This window comes from Protopterus annectens, chromosome 3.part0 (genome assembly GCF_019279795.1).
Source record: "Protopterus annectens isolate FY-2018-M chromosome 3.part0, PAN1.0, whole genome shotgun sequence".
Taxonomy (NCBI): domain Eukaryota; kingdom Metazoa; phylum Chordata; order Ceratodontiformes; family Protopteridae; genus Protopterus; species Protopterus annectens.
Genome location: NC_056731.1, coordinates 248,973,517 through 248,985,691, shown reverse-complemented (window position 1 = coordinate 248,985,691; position 12,175 = coordinate 248,973,517). Strand labels below are relative to the sequence as shown.

At 46.4% G+C, this 12,175-nt stretch overlaps 1 protein-coding gene across 1 annotated transcript in view; it reads right to left on the bottom strand.

Annotated features, from left to right (window-relative positions):
• The window catches only part of ULK4 (unc-51 like kinase 4), a 4,087,308-nt gene that overhangs the window by 2,450,891 nt on the left and 1,624,242 nt on the right, over positions 1-12,175 (bottom strand). The window lies entirely within an intron of this gene.

Below are 12,175 nucleotides of genomic sequence, written 5' to 3'. Positions count from 1 at the left end.
CTTTGAAAGCACAGAAAACTCAACAGCAGAGAAAAAACCTACTTACACAGTTCAAGGGATTGTTAGATTACAAGCCACATAGGCTTACATCTGAAAGCTCTGCTGGACTTATTTAAATGGATCAATGACAAAAAACACAGGCAAAATAAATAAACATCATAAAAGTGAGGACCGTCATGTAATGAGAAATTCTGAGAGGGTACATCTAATCATTCCCGTAGGAGATTGATAAAAAAATGATATAAAATGATGTAGTTTGTTGATTTTTAATATCCTACAATTGAAATATTTGTCAAGTAATTTCAATAAGTAAACAAAATACTTTTGTGGCATTTGGGCATTTACAGGAAGCAAAACTGCCCGCATGCTTGGAATCCAGAGGAAAAAAAAAAGAATGTGATGCTTGTGCAACTTCCCAGGAAGATTCTAAAATTAAACAAAAATCAAAATGTGGTATAAATACAAGAAAATGAATAAATCCAGGTCAGCTCTGGTTGCACACTAAAACATGCAAAATCTTAGTCTGGGAGCAATATTTGCTTCCTGTATAAGTTTGTAGTTTCTCACAAACTCACATTATTCAGACCTATGGCTGGGTTTTTCCTAAATACCCCTACGCATAATGCCAGTACAATTTTGAAGATGTCATGAGGTGACATACGTAAGAAGAGTGTTTGCCATACTTTGACATTTACAGTTCCCCAGAGTTAGGCAACCAGTCACTGCTCTGCTGTATTCATCTGTGCAGTTCAAGGAATCTGTTGCATTCTGCTAACCATAAGTACAATTTTATAGTATATTTTGCACTTTTAAACTGAATTTTTGCTATATTGCTTATTTTTTAAAACTGTCCTTGCTGATTTATTGCATTTTTTTGTTTGCTGTAGCATAGACTAGATTCAGACCTGCTGAATCTCTTTCTGTCTGTTAAACTGAACACTAAACCAGGCTACCTTTTGCTGGAGAGAACCCCTGCATCCCTGTGACAGGATAGTGCAGATAGGACTAATCTGATTGAAGTTTCCTGGCACACGGCTCAGTTTTGAGCTTTTTTATTGGTTAAATTGTTTAATTCAGTTTGCTCACTGTTGCTACATAAGCCCCGTGTTTGTATGGGTCTGCGTTTGTTTTAACACAATTCCACAGAGTAAGGCGAAAAGCCACTGTTCTGCTTACTCATCTGTTTACGCACAGTGTACCATCATGCACTACTGCGCAGCGGGGGTAACCATTGGCAGTTATAGATGGCAAAACCTTCAGTAGATAAATTTTCCCTTAGTAGCTGCCCGGGATACAGCCGAGAAGTCCTTAAATTGCGCTTAGCTGCTCAGAAAGCACCTCAGCTGTGCTTCTGCCAATTAAACAGTTCCAAAACCACCAAATCTGCAATAGTTTCATACCATTTAGAGAACCCCCGCTAGTATAGACCCTTTATAGAGCACCCCATTAGTACAGATCCCATTTAGAGCACCCAGTTATACCACACCCCTCCATTTTCTCTCCTCAGTGCGAAAATCAGAAGTTATGTACCTACCATAACGTTCCATGTTAGTTGTCTTCTCTCGCCTTCTTTCTTGCTGGATGGGTTCGGAGCCGATCCTCGGCTCCGACTCGGCACTTGCTAAGCTCGAGAGTCACTTTTACCAGCTCGAGGCAGCCCCATATCCCATGATGCAAGGCGGTAATTACCCAGATCTCGTTTGGTATCTAGAGGAAAAAACTGCCTACAAAAACTTTCCACTAAGGAAAGAGGAACAACTAACCTAAAAAGGCTGTAAAGTGAAACCAGGTAATCAAGGCCAAGAACTAACTGGTGTCCAAGGAAGAAGAATCTTCCAGAGAAAATGGAGATCAAGGTCTGTACAAGCTAGGGGTATAGGAGGGAGGGACGCAAGAAAGAAGGCGAGAGAAGACAACTAACATGGAACGTTATGGTAGGTACATAACTTCTAAATGTTAAGTTGTCAATCTCGCCTTCATTCTTGCTGGATGGGACCGCGTCCCTAGCACCTCTATCCTGGGTGGCTCAATGGAACAGACTCTTGAGAACTGTGGAACCAAAGCTTGCCCTGTCCCTGGAAGCCAAATCCAATTTGTAATGAGAAACGAAGGTAAGAGGAGTGGCCCAAGTGGCTGCTGCACAAATAGTATCTAAGGGTAGCCTAGCCTGAAAAGCTGTAGAAGTGGCTAGACCTCTTGTGGAATGTGCTTTAGGTTTTGAGCTCAGTTGTTTGCCCCTAAGCCGATAAATGTCAGAAATGGTGGAAGATAGCCATCTGGATAAGGTCACTTTAGAAACAGGGAGACCTTTTTTATTTTCAGCATAAGAAAGGAAGAGCTGATCAGACTTCCTAAATTGCTTCGTTCTGTCCAAGTAATATATGAGTTGGCAGTGAACATCTAGGTAATGTAATTTTTGTTCCGCCCTGTTAGAATAATTTGGAAAAAATACAGGAAGATCAATGGATTGGTTTAAATTTGTCTTAGAAACAACCTTGGGCAAAAAGGATGGATTGGTTCTCAAGGATACTCTGTCCTTGTGGAAGACCAAGTAAGGGGGACGAACAGAGAGGGCATGAAGTTCAGACACTCTTCTAGCCGAGGTAATGGCGACAAGAAAAAGTGTCTTCAAAGAAAGAAACTTTAATGAACATGAAGCAGCCGGCTCGAAAGGGGGAAGTATCAAGGATGTCAGCACTAAATTTAGGTCCCACTGTGGTGGAGTATCCCTAACAGGGGGCTTAAGAAGGAACACTCCTTTAAGAAAGGCTTTACAAAGTTTGTGGGACATAATGTTGTGGTCTGCAAACCCGACATGAAAGTTCGAGATTGCTGCCAACTGAACTTTGACTGTGGAAGACGAAGAACCTGAGTGAAAAATTTCCGCTAGAAAATCCAAGACTGACTGAATAGGGGCAGGAAAGGGATCTATGTTCTTAGATTTTGCCCAAAGGGAGAAGTGTTTCCACTTGCTGGAGTAAGTCCTCCTGGTAGAGGACTTAAGAGAAGCTACTATGATGTCTCTAACGGGGTTAGAGATCATAGGAAGCCTGGCTAAGGAAGGAAGTGGAGCAACCAAGCTGTGAGGTTGAGGGAAGGAACGGACCAGTGCGGTTGACCCGACTGGTGGGTCATAAGATCTGGAGCTGGGTCCAGGTGCCAAGGCTGCACCAAGAGATGGCGATGAAGGAACGGGAACCAAATTTGTCGAGGCCAGTAAGGGGCAATGAGAATCATTTTGGCTCTCAAAACGGTAGCTTTCTGGAGTACCTGTGGTATCAATGGAAAGGGAGGAAAAGCATAAAGGAGTCCCCGGGGCCAATCTTGGGTAAAAGCGTCTCTGGGGGGGTGGCCCGGAAGTGGGAAGAGAGAGAAGAAGTCTGGGCATTTGCTGTTTGAGGAGTAGCAAAAAGATCGCAGGATGGGCGACCCCACTTCTGAAAAATCTCCTCCACTATGGATTGCTTGAGAGACCACTCGTGAGGCATGAGTATAGCTCTGCTCAATCTGTCCGCTATTATGTTGGTTTTCCCAGGGATATGCGTTGCTACCAGAAACCGATGAGAGGAGATCGCCCATTGCCAAAGTCTGAGAGCCTCTTGACACAAGAGATAGGACTTGGTTCCGCCCTGCTTGTTGATGTACCACACCACAGACATGTTGTCCGTGTGAACTGCAATAGTTCCTAAGGGAAGAAAGTTGTTGAGGGCTTGCAACGTTAAATGCACTGCTCTCATCTCTAGGACATTTATGTGCAGGTGGTATTCGAACGGTTGCCACGTGCCATGAACCCCTGCCCTGATTATGCCCACCCCCACCCGATCAGGGAGGCATTCGAAGTGACCGTGACTACCGGGGCCGGGGGAACAAATGGTCTGCCCTGATGGACTAGAGGAGAGGAAATCAACCAGGATAGATGGTTCTTGCAGGTCTGTGTCACCAGGATCTTGTGACGCATGGGAAGCTGCTGGAAGGACCATTGTGTGAACAACATCCATTGTAGGAGACGAATGTAAAAACGGGCCAGAGGAAGAAGTGTGATGGCAGCCGCCATGAGGCCCAACATTTTCAGGACCAACCTGGCTTGTACCCTTTTGCTGGCAAGGATAATCCGAACGTGGTTTTGGATATCTAGGATTCTCTGACTTGTTAGGTTTGCTGACATCCAAGTAGTGTCTAGATTTGCACCTATAAAGGTAATAGATTGGCAGGGCGATAAGGAGGACTTTTCGAAGTTTACCGAAATTCCCAACTGACTGCAGAGACGTAGGGTGTAATCTCTGGCTTGGAGAAGTTGATGCCTGGTGGTGGCTGACAGGAGCCAGTCGTCGAGATACGGAAACACCTGGAATCCTTGACGTTTCAGGTGAGCCGTGACCACTGCCATGCATTTGGTGAACACTCTGGGGGCTGTAGTGAGACCAAAGGGCAGGGCTCTGAATTGAAAATGACTGGTCCCCAGCCGAAAGCGGAGAAACCTTCTGGAGCGTCTGTGGATTTTTATGTGATAGTACGCATCCTGAAGGTCTATGGAGCACATCCAGTTGTCTTTGCCCAGAAAAGGCAAAATCAATTTAAGTGTGACCATCCGAAATCTCATCTTTTTGACAGACTTGTTGAGCCTGCTGAGGTCTAATATTGGTCTCCAGTCTCCCGTCTTTTTGGGAACCAAAAAGAACCTTGAGTAGATTCCGGACTCTAAATGGTCTGTTGGAACTGGCTGGATGGCCCTTTTTTCTAGAAGCTTTGAAACCTCTAGTCTTGCAATTTCCCTTAGACCGGGTGGAACGTCTGGAAGGGAACTTTTCTGAGAGAAGGGGCTTTCCTCGAAAGGAATCTTGTAACCCTCGGATATGATCGACTGTACCCATCTGTCTTGAGAGAGGGAAAACCAGGCTTCTGGGTACAGCGACAATCTCCCCCCGACTGCCTCCAAGGGTGGACAGTCGGGCAACACCTCAGGGATGCTGGAAGAGCTTGTCAGAGAGAGGCTCTCTACTGCCCTGGTTCTGCGGACCCCCTCTGCCCCTAGGGCGGCGTCTATTGTTATTACCCCCTCTGCCTCTGGAGGTAAACTGACCACATGCATCCGGCGTGACTCCCTGAGATTTTCGGAACCACATCTTCCCCCCCTTTTGACCTTTGGGATAAGGCCTGGAAGGGGTGGAGAAACGGACTCCTACGGCAGAAAGAGTCTTGCCGTCTTGCTCACACCTGGTCAAAGTGTCCTTCTCCTGAGGGCCAAACAATGTTGACCCATCAAAGGGAGAGTTTGTGAAGGACGCCTTAAAGGGGTCTGCAAAATTACAGAGCCGCATCCAGGACTGACGTCTGAGAGCCACTCCTGTGCCTGCAGCTCTACTCGCCCCATCGGCTGCATAAGAAATGAGCCGCATGGAGGAGTTGGTTATGGAATTAAGGATTCCCAGCTGAGAAGCAATCTTTTCCTGAGCTCCTGCTGCTGAAGGATCCTGTACTACTTCACCTAATTCTTTAAGGATGTCCCTTTGAAGTCTGGTGAAGTGACATAAATAATTCAGCGAACGCATAGCAAAGGTCGCTGAGGAAAATATCCGCTTACCATACCTGTCCATGGTCCTAGACTCCTTGTTAGGAGGATGGACTGGTACGGAAGGATCTGCAAGTTACTTCTTGGTGGCGGCTGCCACCACCATGGCATCAACCGGGACACCTTTAGTAAGAAACTGCTTTTCAGCGGGGGCCGTAATAAATTTTGAAGGTCTCCTGGGGACTGGTTCCACCGAATCAGGAGATGCCCACGCCTTTCGAGCTATGACCTCCATGAGAGTGTCGAAAGGCGGAGACACCCAGGAGGTGGAGGGTCGAGATCCAAAAGCCTCCAGGTATACCGATTCATCCTCGGAGGGGTTAATGGAGGGCCAGTTCCCCCTCTGTTTCAGGAGCTCAAGGATGTCTGAAAAGGAGACATCCTCAGAGGGGGATCTTGGGGACCCCTCCGACTCATCCAAATCGGTATCCAATGTTGTAGACTCAGGGGAGTCTAAGTGCTTCCTCTTGCAGGTCCTCTTACGCGGGGGTTCACCTGAAGGATCAGGAGAAACCTCGGAAGAGGAAGTTCTTCCCAATGGGGAGATCTGGGGCGATGGATCTCTGGGTCTGGGAGCAAGAGAGCGGAAAGAGGTATCTACAGGCACCGTAGAGGGAGGAGCTAAAGGAACCGACTGCTGACTGAGCTCAGGGTCTAGCACACTCCTCATCATCTCGAAGGCTCCCCCTCCCAGGGAGGGCCGAGAGATCCCGCTCCGAAGAAACAGGGATCCCTGGTCCCACCGAGAGGGAAGGCTCCGAAGCAGATGTCGGGGCCGAGTTCACCAAGGCCGAAGCCCCGAGAGGGAGAGCGGGGTCGGACAAGGGTCCGATGCCACTCGCCCCCTCGGAACCGACCAGGGAAGCCCGACGCCCGGATCCCTCCAAGGAAGGTCTCAAGGAGGAGATAGGAGTCGAGGACGACGGAGCCAAAAGGTGTGGTATCGGCTCCGAAGCAGCAACAGTCACTGTACCAATAATCTCCGGCTCCAAACTCTGTAGGAGAGTCGAAGGAGGAATCTCAGGAGGGTGTAGAATAGCGGTCGTCTGTTGAGACGGGCTATGGAGCATTTGGGCTAGTACCTGTGATTTTAATAGCCTACTCACCACTCTCTCTAAATCATGGTCTGATAGCCTGGAAGACCTCGATGATTGGCTCCGATAGCTCCGCTCCGAAAGCAGGGGGGAGGCTGGAGCCGAGTGTATAGATTCCAAAGAAGGAGATCTAGACCTCTTTTTGGACGGAGCCATCGGAGCCGAAGAAACCTCGGCTCCAGGCGGAGCCGACAACTTGTCGGCTCCGAGTGGAGACAAAGATATCTCGGCTCCAGCCGGAGCCGAGACATGCTTCGATGCTAGGGTGTCGGCTCCAGCCGGAGCCGACACAGGTGCCGAAGCCAGGGTATCGGAGCCGAACGGCACCGATACTGAAGTTTCCACTAAGGAAAGATCGGCTCCGGATGGAGCCGATGTTGACTCCGGCGGAGTCGGAACCAAGACCACAGACTTGGACACCAAAGCCTGGGTCTTGGAAGGCTTAGAGGGCTTCCCGGAGCCAACCTTGGCCGGGGAGCTCTCAGGCTTAAGGAGACCCCTGAGGATCAATTTATTTCTACGTTCCTGCAGGACTCTCTGGCTAAAAGAATGACAGATAGCACAGGAGTCCTGCAGGTGTAGGGGTCCCAGGCAATAAATACAAGAAGTGTGACCGTCTGTCAGAGACATCTTCTGACAGCACGAGTCACACCTCTTGAAACCTGAGACCCTAGTATCTTTAGACATGTCTGAGTCCTAAATACACACACACACACACTCAGACAGAAAAACACTAATAAACAAAATTAGAAGTGTAAGACACAGCTGTAATACACAACACAATACCCACACCTAGGAAATCCAGACAGGAACTGTAAGGGAGGGTAAGGCCTAAGGCCCAAAACACTAAAACTTAAGAATAAGGAGTTGAGGAGAAAGGGTATGGAGCTAAGTGAATAAGGATTCACTAAAAATACTATAAAGAATAAAATTTAGGGAATTGGACCTAAATATCCTCACAAATAACAATAAAAAATCACTTACCAGAAGCTGGTAAAAAAGATGACCTCATTAGCGAAACGGCAAACGAGATCTGGGTAATTACCGCCTTGCATCATGGGATATGGGGCTGCCTCAAGCTGGTAAAAGTGACTCTCGAGCTTAGCAAGTGCCGAGTTGGAGCCGAGGATCGGCTCTGAACCCATCCAGCAAGAATGAAGGCGAGATTGACAACTTAACATCAGGATTTAACCTAGCATAATAGATGGTCAAGTTTCCCTCCATTTCTCCTACCAGCCTGATTGACATGTGTATCCCAAGGCAGTGTAGCAACTGCCTCATGTACACTTACAACCCTCTACTCCTAAATCACCCAAACACAATTTGTGAGAGATGCATCTACACTAAATCTAGAATCCTTGCTTTCTCACACACAGAACAGTAACACTAAGTAGATTGTCAGCTCACATACTACATCTCCTACGCAAACCATGCATTCAGCACATAAACCATCATATGCGGAGGTACTCAGAGATACCTACCTAAACCCTGAGCAGCATTCTACCCTCAACTAGGATGATACCATAATATAAACAAAAAAAGATTGACTTCAACAACTGGCTTAGTCTCTAGTGTCATTCTAAGGGAATCCAGTTCCTGTCACCCTGGGATGACATGGTTGATAGACCATGCTGCTTTGCCAAAGATGGTCTTCCCCTGTCACCTCTAGGCTTTCAGTTACTGGCTAAGTCACGTGCCTCCCCCATAGTGCCGTTTTTAGGCAAGGTCTCAAGAAAGAATAGTTTTACAAAATTTTACCATAACCATATATGTCCCTCTCATCTATGTTGCAGTATTCTTTACATATGGGGGTAGTATTCCGCCCAACAACCTGATGTCTGGCGTGTATACAAAAGCTTAAAGCCACTGCCTGTATGTGGGACGTCGCATTAAGGCACAGGTAACATCGGCCATAAAACAGATGTCCGCACATACAATCTTCAGAATAAGTTAGCCCATGAGGAAAGGAAATCCAAAAGGAGCCTAAAGGGTAGTCATCATAGGAAAGAACAAGTTGTAGGGGGAAGGCAGGTGGGATAAAATATTGCAACACAGAAAAGAATTACATTTATAGTTATGGTAAGATTTTACACAACTACTCTATGTCCTTCTATTCAATGTTGCAGTATTCTTTACATATGGGAGAGTGCAAAAGCTCAAAGGGAACCCAGGGAGCAGGATGGAGCACAGGAAAACTAAGAAGAAGCATTTTCCACAAACCCATGCCAAATTGCCCTGGTAAATCCTGCCCTGGATCTGGAAATAGTGTTCAACTTGTAATGCTTTAAAAAGTATGAACAGATGACCAGGTGTCAGCTTCCAAAATGGAGTGAGCATCTAGGCCTTTGAAGAAAGCACCTGAGGAGGCTACTGATCTGTTGGAATGGGGCCTTAACGAAGATAAGGATTTCCCATGAAAGTCATAACAAAACACAATAGCCTTAGAGATCCATGTAGAGATAGTTTATCTAGTAAACCCAGAGCCCTAGGAAGAAAGGACACAAAAAGTTGATCAGACTTCCTAACAGACTTAGTTTTGTCAAGGTAAAATCTGAGTTGTCTATGCACAAGGCAACTGGATGGACTGATTAAGAGACAACTTATTCACCAACTTAGAGATGAAGGATGGATTAGTTCTCAAAGATACTCTGTCCTTCTGGAAAACCAAAAAGGGGGTGGGAGGTGAAGCCATCAATGCTTGAATTTCACAAACCCTCTTAGCAGAGGTTAAGGCCACTAGGACTACTATTTGCCATGTGCAAAACTTTAGAGAAGTGGAGGCCACTGGCTCAGAAGGGGCCTGAGTAAGCTTCTCTAACACATAGTTAAGATCCCAAGGGTTTCCTGAGAGGTTTCATGTGTAGAATGCTTTTACGAAAAATCTTAACCTCTACGCTGGAAGCTAAGGGGGGGTGGTGCTAATGGCAAGCAAGCAGACAAGGCAGAACAGTGGACTTTGATTGAGGAATAGGAAAGACCACTATTAAACAACTCACACAAGTAAGAAAGCACTAAAGGAATATCTGCAAAGAGGGGATCCTCTTTTCTTTTTTAGCAACAGACAAAAAAATCTTCTCCAATTGGAAATGTAAGATTTTCTAGTATTGGGTTCCCTGGCCTCCTGCAAAACCCGAAGCACATCCTTGGAAAACAGGTGCCTGAAAGGGATCAAAAGTTGATCACACAAGATCATTTGAGAGTTGACATATGTGGGTGAATCAAGAATCCCGTTTCCTGAGTGAGTAGGTCCACCCAATGAGGTAACTTGTAGTGAGGACTCTTGGCTAGTTGCAGAAGAAGAGGGAACCAGTGCTGTCTTGACCAAAAAGGGGTCACTACCAAGATTTTTGGTTGTTCTTGTAGAATTTTCAACAGGATTTTTTGAATTAAAGGGAAGCAAAGGAATGCATAAATAAACATCCCCTTCCATGAGAATGATAGAGCGTCCACCTTCCAAGCCTGAGGGTGAGGGACCCTGGCACAAAAAAGAGGAAGTTGTCTGTTCAGAGGGGAGGCAAAGAGGTCCAGTTCTGGAGTACCCAACTGGTGAACTAGATCCAGGAACAAATCCCAGTGAAGCATCCACTTTTGGGATTGCGTCATGGACCTGCTTAATGTAGCTGCCACTGAGTTCTGAGCAGAGGAGAGGTACACAGCATGCAGTGTCACTTTGTACTGAATTGCCAATTCCCATGCTTTGATGGCTAGACGACAAAGAAGGTAAGATTTTTGTGCCCCCCTCCCACTTGTTTATGTACCAAAGGACAGTGGTATTGTCTGTAAGAATCCTGAGGGGTCCGGGCAAAAATAGAGGATGAAAGGTCTGCAAGGCTAGAATCAGAGCACTCATCTCTCTGATGTTGATGTCCTCCCTCTTTTGAGCGGGTGACCAAAGATCCTGTACCTTCCTGGAAGCAAAGGTTGTTCCCCAACCTAAATCTGAGGCATCTGTGAAAAGCTGCTGAGTTGATTGAGGTACCAAAAGTGGTAGGCCAGGGTTATGACTGAATTGCTACATCCACCAACGTAGCTCTGTCTTCAGGCAGGGAAGAAGAGGAATCAAGACATATAAGGGATGAGCATGTTGGGACCAAACTGTCTTTAGAAACCACTGGAACTGTCTCGTGTAATTTTGCAAAAGGCAGCATGGGGATTGGGACAGCCATGAACCCCAGCAGTCTCAGAAACTCCCCGGCTGTGATGGAAGAAAGGGACAGAAGAGACTCCATGTATGCTATGAGAGAAACTGCTTTTTCTGAAAGGAGAAAAACCATCATCAAGTCTGTCCAGAACCTGCAGTCCAGGAATATCAGATCCTGACATGGGTTTAGTCTTGATTTTTTTTAATTTATTGAGAATCCTAGGCCCTGCAGAAAAGGAATAACCAGCTCCAGGTGTTGGGTAAAAGGTCTGGACTGCTGGCCAGAAAGAGCAGATTGTCCAAGTAGGGTTAAACTTGAAGCCTCTTCGGCCTTAAATAGGCAATGGCTGGGGCTAGGCATTTTGTTAATACCCTTGGAGCAGTGGAAACACCAAAAGTCAAGGCAGAAAACTCACCGAAAAATGCAAGAACTTCTTGAACTCTGGGTGAACAGAGATATGCAGATAGGCATCCCTGAGATTCAGAGAAACTAAGAAAGCTTAAGTGAAAACCAGGGGATGAAGAGATTGCAGTGACAGCATCCTGAAAGAAGGCACCACCAGGAAAGTGTTTAATATGGAAAGATCTAGGATAGGCCTTCAAGTACCATCTTTTCTTGGGACAATAAACACTCTGGAATAAAACCCCTTTCTCCGATGGTCTGGAGGAACAGCCTGAATGGTGCCTTTACTAGAAAGTTGAGCAAGCAACAGAGGAAACAGATTCCATTGACTGGAGGGAGGCTGCAGTATCCCCTGAAAAGGAGGAAAAGTCTTCCAAATCATAAAGTATCCTTTTTTGATAAGTGAAATCACACTGGAATCTGGGAAAGAGAAAGGCGAAGAGACACAGCAGTATGACCTGGAAGAGGGAACTGAATGTCACAGTGAGCCTTGCCTGGGCTGAAAGGGCTGCTGAGGAGGAGGAGCAGAAGCAACAGCCTTAGACTGTTGGAGTCTCCTGGAAGACTTGCGTGGCCTAGTTCCAGAAGGAGTAGAAGAGGAGGAGTGTGCAGGTCTCCTGACAAAGGGAGTCTTGGCAGGGAAATTCCTATGGAATTTAGGTACTGGGGAAACAAGTAAATGTTTAAAATCCTGGAGCTCTTTACCTTTTTCCTTCAGAGATTTAAAGAGTTCTGCAGCTGCTTTACCAAAGAGGGCAGAATTGTCCGGAGAAGCATGAAGCAATTTGGCCTTAATGTCATCAGGGAGTGCCTGGAGACGTAGACAGGAATGTCTCCTGAGAACAGAAGCAGAAGCTGCTGCCCTGGAAGATACCTCTACTGCATCATAACTACATTTGATTGAATGTCTAGGTACCTGGTAGGAAGCAGACAAAAGAGAAAGAGTCAGTGACTTAGCCTCTGCATCA